The sequence below is a fragment of the Tetrao urogallus genome (assembly GCF_951394365.1).
Source record: "Tetrao urogallus genome assembly, chromosome: 17".
NCBI lineage: Eukaryota > Metazoa > Chordata > Aves > Galliformes > Phasianidae > Tetrao > Tetrao urogallus.
In genome coordinates this window covers 8,346,503-8,356,185 of record NC_136830.1, presented here as the reverse complement: position 1 = coordinate 8,356,185, position 9,683 = coordinate 8,346,503, and positions in this window count along the sequence as shown.

The window sequence follows — 9,683 nt, the reverse complement described above, 5'->3', positions numbered from 1 at the left end:
GCACCTGCAGGAGAGAAACCTCAGCAGATGCTGAGGTACTGCTGAGGCTGACTTGGGCTGATCCCATTTGGAGGGAGAGCTGCTGAGTAAGGGCTGCAGGGTCTGGTTGGAGAGGTCCAAGAGGGGCTGGGTCAGGAGAAAATCACTGTAAAGTGCAGTGTTATGGCTGATGGTGATGGATAGGAGAAGACAACCCCTGGCAGGCTGATGGCTATGGGGCTGTGCAGCAGCAGAATGAGCTGCCTGAGCTCCATGCTGGGAGGAGGAGCAGCAGGTTTGTAGCCAAGGTATCAGCTCATTGCAGAGTGGCTTTGTGTGTCTCCTCCTGTCTGCATGGTTTAAAAGTGGAATCAGTGTGTGAAAAATAGAGCTAATGAGAAATACAACACTGCTGGGCTTGGTTTCTTCCTGCATTCTGTCCCACTAGGGATACTTGCACCTCTCATCAGGGCATTGCCTGGCTCCAAATCAAACACAGGTACATATGGCACTGCTGACTGCAGCTGAGCTGGGCAGTGTGGCTGTTAGAGTTCTCCCAAGAAGTGTCTCTTAAGATTAGAATGGGAAAAGTACAGAGCAAGCAGAGATCCTCTCTCTATTTGCTCACGTTCTGTGCCTCAGGCACATCTGCTTGTCATTGTGCTGATGTCCTGTAACGGGGATGTTCTGCACCAGGGCCTTTGGGACAGGTAAGCAGAGCTCAGATCCATGCCAAGAGCAGAAGAGTGATGGCTCTGGGTCAGCCCACGGCCTCTCTGCATGAAGACCCTGTATTAGGAGGGGCTGTTGGCAGTGCCTGGAGAGAAGATAACAGGATGGATGCAGGTTGCTGTTTCCCTGACTATTGTTCTGGCTGCTGACCAGGAGATGGGAATCTCTGCTTTTAATTACCTTTTGCCCTTTTTGCTTTCCTAAACCTTTTTTGAACCAAAGCAAGCACAGCACCTTACAGCAGCATGTTCCGACATCAGACTGCGTTGTGTGCAGAAATATTTGTTCTGAATCTGTCACTCACTGCTTTTCTTTGCTGCTCTGTAGCTAAAAAACATGGAAGAGACAGCAAGCTATCTTTCTCCATCCATTTCCCCACCCATCTCTAATGATAAATCTCTGCCGTGTCTGTTTCTTGGGCTCCTGTGGCTCAGAGCAGGAAGCCCTGCCTGGCAGTGGGGCTGCAATCCCAGCTGCTGCCAGGGAGGACTGCACTGCACACACCCATGTGCTGGGGTTGCTCTCATCTGTATGCTGCTCGAGTGGGATCCGAATGACAATCCTAATTATGTTTGCCTTGTATAAGATGAAAGCTGCATTTCTGACTGGGCTGGGAATGTAATTGATTAATTTAGCATTTAAGAAGGGAAAGAGGATTAAGGTGGTGGTGAAGCTGTGCTGCAAGGCACTGTGTTTGCTGCCTCGCACCGTGCTTCAGCTTTTGCTTGCCTGCAGAGCAGCTCATCTCAGCTGTCATTTCTTGTGGGGTGGCTCTGAGTTTTCTGGCACATTACTCCTGGAGAAGAGGGAGCTGAGGCCTGGGAAGACACCTGCAAAGAGCGATTCCAGGCTTCAGCTTTAGTTCCCTTCTATCTGGAGGCAGGAGCACTTGCTCTTTTGCCCCACTCTGTCTGCAGGAGAGAGAGATGTATGTGGGGAGCTCCATAACTCAGACTCTTGTAGACCATTGAGCAGAGCAGTACAGACTTGGAGAAGGTCCACTCTCCCACAGTAACACACATTAGGGAAGAAATCCCCTTAATGTGCAGAATGCAGGGAGGGGATTGAAGGGCACAGCATCAGTGGGGAATCCCTGAGGTGCCTGTAAGTACAGCAGTAGCTGCATGCACACAGGCACTGCTGTGACTGTGCTTAATGGAGAGGTGTAACAGATTTCTATGTAATATTTATTAGTTCTTCAGCCTTTTCCTTCTCACACTGAGGCTCTCCCAGTGGGTCATGAGGCCCTGAAGTATCCTGGTGCTCCAGGGCTAAGGCAGAAACAACATGTAGAAGTGGCAGAATTCCATTTAAGTAATCATGGACATCTGCTCGCTGTGGCAAATTGATCATGTTCTAACAGGGCCTATTAAGGCAGATTTGTTGGGCTGAATATTGCTGCCCTAATGACCCACGATGCTGTGCCTACGGGTGTGCTGGGCAGCAGTGCTGCATGCACAGGAAGGTCACGAGTCCTCCCCAGTGGTGCGTGGCATTAACCTGACTTCTTTGCATAGGAAAATTCTGAACTTCCACTGCTTTCACAAGGAATCTGTGAGATATCTGAGGTACATGGGGGGTTTCTACTTCTCTCCATGCCAGGAACACTCTGCACCCATATTACTTAGATGGGTTTTGCCGTGATTAGATGAGGCTGCAGTGTGAGGTTGGGTGCTAGGAGGGGTGGAGCCTTGCTGGGCTCAGCAGGAGCAGTGGAGGAATTTCACAGACCCACATTGTGCCGTGAGCTTCTTGCATTTTCAGTATCAGAGACATCTGATCTTGTAGCATGTCCCACTGGGATTCCATTGATGTGTTGTGTCTCACCAAAAAATATTTCTAAAGAGCTTCTTAAATCCCTGCCTTAAAAGGGACCGCAGCAATTTCTGGAGTTACAGTTCCATAAAAGAATTAAACCATCTTAAAGCTATAGAGGGGCGGCTGAAGGCAGCGCTTGGTGCTGTTAAGCTGCTTTTAGCATTTGAAACTGCCAAGCACACAGATTATATTGGCTCTGAGCATCTTAGCATGCTGCTAAACTGCTGAGAGCAACCATAGCCCCCAGGGGAGCACAGGACCTGATGTTGGTGGTGTGTACCTTACCTCTGCCTTAGGCTTTCAGACTGTCCAGAGACCTCTGTGCATGGCAGAAAGATCATCAGGGTCCCAGTGTGCCCAACTGCTTAGCTTGAGCTTTTCCAGGAGGCTACAGCACAGCCCTGCTCCCTCCAGCAAACAGGTTTCCCCTCCTTGTATGTGCTGTTAGCACCACAGCGCTGCTAAGCCCCTTTGGGCTCTGTCAGGTTCAGATAGTGCCCACCTGTGCCACTTGTTCACACAGCATGCTGTTCCCCCAGTGCCCTCCTTGCAGCTGTCCCTCCTGCTGAGCTGCAGATGGAGCCTTTCAGACAGGCTGTCAGAGCCCATGAGCCTCACCAGATGCATTTGCTGCATTAACCTTTGAAGCCAAGCGAGCTTCTGTTGTCAGAACAGCAGAGGCCAGCAGACAACCTTCCACCCTCCCCTCCTTCTTCTTCCTCCTTGGCCTCTCCTGTGCTGACTGTAGCAGTTCTGCATGGCTTTGCCTCATCGCGTCGGTCTGTGCAGTTCACCAGTGAGGAATTTCATCCACGCCTTAAAGGGCTGAGTGGATGAGGTTAGGGAGATCTCCATAGGACTGCAAGCAGTCCTAAAGGAAGGGAGGTGAGAGGAAGAAAAGCTTTACGGGGGCTGGCCTCAGGATGGTGCTTGTGAGAGAGGTGGCCGAATGCCTTCATCCTCTGCATGGTCGTGGCACAGGGCAAGGGAGAGGTACTGGGGTGCTCTCCTTGAACCCGAGAGGCACTGCTGGCCCTCGGCATCCCTCCCTCCCTGGGGCTGCTGGTGTGCATGAGCCTGCTGATGGCTGAAGTGCAGTCTGAGAGTGAAACAGGGCAGCTGATCCCTAGGGGCAATTTCATCCCCTCTTTTTCAAGCCAAACCCAGGGCTGCTCCACGAGCCGAGGCAGTGGGCCTGTGCTTGGCGAGCAGTTACGTCCGAGAACGAGGAGCCTCTCATCTGAAAGGTGCCCAAAGCCACGGATGGGCAACCAACCCACGGCGGGGGGTTGGAGCCGGCCGATCTTTAAGGTCCACTCCAACCTAAGCCATCCTATGAAAGGCGCGGACCCGCTCGCGGACTGTGCTGGAATTTCCTCCCGTCTATGCCACCTAGTGCCCGACGCCAGAACTGGGGCTGCCCCAACCTCACCGCGGACCTCGGAGCAGCCCGGCTCCCCGGGGACGGGTCTCCCTCCCCTCGGCGCTGTGCCGGGATCTGGGTGACGGCGGGACCCCGACAGGGGCTGCAGGTAGGAGCGGGGCACGAACGTGGGCACTTGCGGGGAAGGGGGAGCGGCCCCGACCGGGGGCTGCAGGTGAGATCCGGCGAGCTCTGGGAGCTGCAGGCAGGGAGAGGAGGGCCCGGGGCTCGCCGTGACCCCGCCTTTGCTTTCCAGGCGTTCTGGTGATGTTTTAATGGACTAGAAAAGACTGACCTCTGTCAGAACCGGAATTCTCCTTTTTGGATGGATTTCAGTGCTCTCCAAGGGGAGCAACAGCAAGTTTTGCTTAGGGGAACACGGTAGGCAGAGCCCTTGTCTTTGTATGTCAGCACAGTTTGCTGGGCATAATCTTTTGTGCTACGCTGTTTCTTAGAGAGTTCCTCGCCTGGAGTTGCTTTCCAAGCAGCTCGTAAAGCTGGTGCTCGTTTTGCCAGCTTCGATTCTTAACTCTGACCTCTTGAGCCTTTTCAGAGAAGTGCAGTTGCTCCATACAGACCCAGTTCTCTAAGCTCTCAATGGAATGGGACGAAGCAGGATCTGGCAACACCTTGCTTCCTTCTCACTGTGTTTTTTCCACAAATGTGTGGTGTGGTGGTGAAAGGAGCTGTTAGCTCCCATTGACCAATACACACCTCTCCTTCCACTGCACTGAGTTCCATCTGCTCTTATTCACACTGTTTCATAACATTTTCAAGTTTTCCACAAGCCTTTCAAAACCCTCCTTGATCTCTTTTGTTATCTCCATGTATTGTATGCAGCTCTTTCCTTACTGGGCAGGGTGCTCTGCTCTAAGCTTTGTCTACGTGAAAATGTGATTGCTCATTCTCTTCTCACAACTTTTATTGGCTGAAAGCAATTATCTCATATCACTTTTCAGGACTTCATACTCACAGCTTCAGGGAATCAGTAATCAAACTGTTCAAGGAGCAGCTGGATGTAACTTAGTTCTCTTGCTCACATCCAGGAGGCCGTGAGCTTTGCTCCTCTTGGTTTTGAGCCATGTTGCTCCTGAAACCTAGCTTTTCCCACTCTTCTTTTTTTGTCTCTTTATTTATTTAAGCCTGATTTCTTAGGAAGTCTCAGTATCTTTCACTGGAAAGGCAGATTGGTCCCACAGCCTCTGCTAGGGTAGGGATGGCTCAGTGGTTTTGAGGCTGGAATGCCTGGGGCTCTCCTGGGGCTGCTATTGATTGTGGTGCCTTATTGCTTTTGAAAAGGCTGATCTTTGAAACCAGGACTCCAGGAAGTCATTTAGGGATGTGTTTGCATCCTGCTGAGAGCTGAAACTCTGGAGATTGGAGTGGGAAGGAAACCCATCTTGAAACGGTCAGCGTTTATCTGCTTTCTCCAGCCAGAGCTCCATCTTCCTGGAGGTGGTATTTCCCCCAAAGCATCCCAAGGGCAGCAGCAGGCTGGTGCTCGTCCAGCCCCAACTTGCCTGAAGGCAAATTGGTGCCAGTTGTGCTCTGGCAATTTGTGTCCCTACAGCCACAGCTGTGCTCTGCATGGTGCTTCCACACCTGAAGTTGTTCTCTCCCCAGGCGGAGCAGTGTAAGAATACAGGACAGGCTTCCCAGCAATCTCCTGGCTTCTCACAGGTCTGTAGGCTCCTCTGTTGCTGTCCTTTACTTCTTTGGGTCTTGATGTCCCTTGGGGCTTTGCATCTTTGCCTACACAACTCCCTCCCCAGCCTGAAGGTGTGCCATAGCCTGTAGTAGCTTAAAGGGTGTGTTTATGTGGAGGGGGGATAGCAAGAGCACATTTCTTTGTCCTAAGAGCCCCTTAATGAACAGGGTAGCACAAACCATCTGCTCTACATGCAAGGAAACAGAATTCAACGTGCTTTATTGCCAACCCAGAGGCAACAGGAATCAGCCCCTTTCTCTCCCCAGTTCCAGCACTGCCTCCCCGAGGCTCAGTCTGTCCTTATCCTGTGGAGGGTCAATGATGCTGTAACCTGAGGACGTTCAGTGCTGAGGAGGTGCTGACCTTACGGCTCTGGCCAGCCCATCTGGTCAGAGCAGTGTGGGTAAGGGGATGGCCACGCTTCCAGCTCCCTTGACGTGTGACCCAGCTTTAATTACAGTGACACTGCTGTTAATTAGCAGCTCAGAAACTCTGAGTGTGATTTTCATAAGCTGAGAGTTATGCAGTTTGTCCTTTCTGGAAGAAAGGTACGCTGCAAAGAGAACTGTAATTCAGAAGCACACACACAGGGCCAGTGCTGACTGGTGTGAAGTGCATCTGTGAGCCCAACCTGGCATATGGGCCCTCCTCTGGGACACTGCTGGTGATGGAGTTCCCAGAGGACCACTATGTGAAACAGGCAGGATTTGGCTCAGTTGTGGGTTTTACAAAAGGCCCTGCAGCCACTCTTTGATATCGATTTGTTTCCTTGATAAGGATGGGTCTCCTGAGCGTCATCTCCCTGTTGCATTTCATTTCTGCCGCCGTTGCGTTTCCGTGCCCTTCTCAGCGATCCCAAATCAAAGGGATCTGTGTGCTGTGGGGAGGCAGGAAGCCCTTTCAAGAGCAGCCAGCACTTCTGGGAGCTGCAGATCTGAGCAGCCAGACCGAGTCCTGGGCCCCTCCACTCTGCCTCTCTTCCCTTCTCCTTCCTGCTCTTTTTTCATTCAACGTGCCGTGCCCAGCCTGTCCTGCTGTGCCTGGAGGTTGAAGTTTACTTCTCTCTGTAGGAGCTCTCCCAGGGGACTAGACTTTTCCCTTCTTTCCCCATTACATGCATGGCTGATCTGACCCACAGATCATCCCTCTGCAGATCGTCTGACCACCCATGCGAGGAGGGGGTGGAGGGAGGCATGGCAGCAATCAGTAAACACGTGGTTTCCCATGTGTCAGAGAGCTGCGGGGTGTTCTCAGCAAATGAGGCAAAGCAACAATGAGTGACTGGGGAGGGCCTTGGTCCCCTCCATTTGAGCCCAAAGGGACTGGCTGCTGTAGCTCTTGTGATCTAATGTCTGTGTTTGCAGTAACCTTCATCTTGACTTGTATCTTTGGGAGCCAGGTGGTGGTTTCCCATCTGTTGCCATTTGTCCCTGTGTGGAAGCGGCTTGTTCCCTTGTGTACCCTTGTGCTGTGTTGTGCAGGTGTTGCTGGCCTGCTGCCTGCAATGCTGGCAAAGCACAGCCTTGCCATGGTGTGCAAACAAGCAGAGCCTTCCCCAGAGATCCATTTGTGATACGGCAAAGGGATCCCAAAACAGTCCACCTGCAGGCCTGTTGTGCTTTGCCTGGAGGAGGAGATGCTGTGAGCACCGAACCCCCCTGATGCAGAAGTCCTTTGGACAGGCTCCCATCTCTCTGGCTTCCTGCTGTGATTGTAGGTCCCTACTGTTCTCTTTTAAAAAGAGATTCTTTGCCTTATAGGAATACACTGTGAAAAATTCCTTCTCATATGTTCCCCCTCCACATGGCTGAGTCAGGTCAGAGTTTGGTGCGTATCCAGGAGTGTATCTGAGCCTCACAGCCCTGAGCTCTGCTGGTCCTCAGGCAGAACGGAAGGCAGATTTGTGGAGATCTGTGTGGCAGACCTTGGCTTTTCCTGAGAAAAAGGTCCTGGTTTCTCTGGTTTTAGGGTCCTCTTGCTTTGGTTAGACTTTAGCAGCAATTGGTCACCCAACAACTTCCTATAATGAGCTGCAAGTTTGCCATTAAGTAGTTCAAACACTTTGAACTTCTTTTCAGTTCCTCCGCTGCAATGTGATCTGCTGTCATTTTTCAGGAGGTACCTGAAAATGTTTTATTCATTTCCTGTTTACAGCGGGGGAGAAACCAAAGCTATGAGAAAGAGAGCAAACAACAGCCCACGTAGCTGCAGGCACTGTGCAGCCAGATTGCTGTCAGCCCCAGCACTTGTCACTTCCAGCTGCGTCTGAGTTTAGAGTATATATTGGAAACGTGACAGAGAAAAGCAGTGATGCTTAAGGGGATTTAGGAGAAGATTCCTAGCTTCAGCCCTGGGCAGGATTGTCTCTGTTCCTATCTCTAAAGTGGGGATATGAAAGCTTTTTTCATCTGAGCCCATAAGGCTTCCTGGTAGGAATTTAAAAATGCTGTTGAGTAGAACACATTTTTGTAATGATAAGAATTTGGTGGTCTGGACAGGCTGTGGTGTTTGGGAGCACTGTGCTTTAACCCCAGCAGGCAGATTTGCTCCAGCCAGACCCTTGTTGGCTTTGAACAGGTGAGACTGGGGAGAGAATCAGAAAGGTAGGAGTGCAAGAATTGGGATAAAGCCAAGGAAACCCCAAAGTGACAGAACAAGATCATGTTTCTGTAAATTACAGTCTTACATACATCAGAAAACATCCATCCTAGATGTGAATATATATATATAATATATATATATATATATATTATGCAGCTTTCCCATAAGTTGCAAGTGGATCTAGCTCTGGTTTTGTTGAGTTTGCTTTGTTCCTGCTCTTGGTTCCTGTGACACTACAACAAAGCAGCCACAAGTCTTTAAGGTCAGTGAGATTCAGACCATGATTTGGCATACAGGAACGCTCTTTTTAAGTGTTCCAAATAGTTCTCTTCCTTATGCTGGCACTGTGTTATGGAAATGGGATAGGGGGATCTCTGACTGAAAACTAACTTAATAGGGAAGGAGAAAAAGGAACATCGTTCCCTGTCCAATTGCACAAGCAGCTCTGCCTGTGACAGTCATTCGTATGTCTTCCTTCCCCACCCTGACCTACAAACCAGCTGTGGAGGATCCTGTTGGTGTGGGATTTTGATGGAATGAGCTGGGCATTTGTTTGGCTGCTGTTGTATGAAGCTGGTGTCATTGCTGGCAAGTGATGGTAATTCGGATTTCCACTCCATGATACTCTAGAGCAGTTCTTGCCTTTTCTGGTTGTCTCAGCTGAGAAGATGCTCGCATTGCTGTTAGACCTGGCATCTCCTGCTATACAGCTGTACCAGAGATACTTGTACGGCTAATAGTGTATAAGCTGAGTTGGTCAGACTCTGTCCTAATGCACGACATTGCCTCTCACAGTCAAACAAATCCTTCAGCGAAAGATCAAAAAATGATGATGACGGAAGTTGCAAATGATTTTTTTTTTTCCTTTGGAGAGCAGTGGTACATCCTTGAGAGATTTCCTCTCCATTCAGAAGCTACAAGACTTCCTCTGATGGAGAAGAGCAGGATGTACCTCTCAAGAGCTTCCCGGGTCAGCAGCCAGGATAATCCCTCTTACGTGATAAACGTTCCTTCACCTCCGCAGGGCTCCCAGCCATCTGGCCCTGGGTTGGGCAGTGCTCCAGCATCAGCTAACAGGGGAGAGTGCAGGAGTGGGTATGATGGTAGTGATGCTGTAATGCAGAGAGCATCTATGCTACCAGAGCTTGTGCCATAGGCAAAGCCAGTGACTGGCAATTGTTTGATGCATGAATAAATGACGGCCAGTACAGATTCACTCCTAGGAATTGCCAACATCATTGCCAACATCAAACTACTGTCCTCATTCAAGACTGATCTTTCCTTGCCCTCCACCCTGTATGCTGTTCCGCTTACCATGAGAAATTACAGCATGGAAAATATCTGATCACTGTTCCAAGCTTGCCCCATGAACCAGCAGTTCTTCAGGAGGGGGGTCAGGGGCTGTGCCTTCTCTGCCCAAAA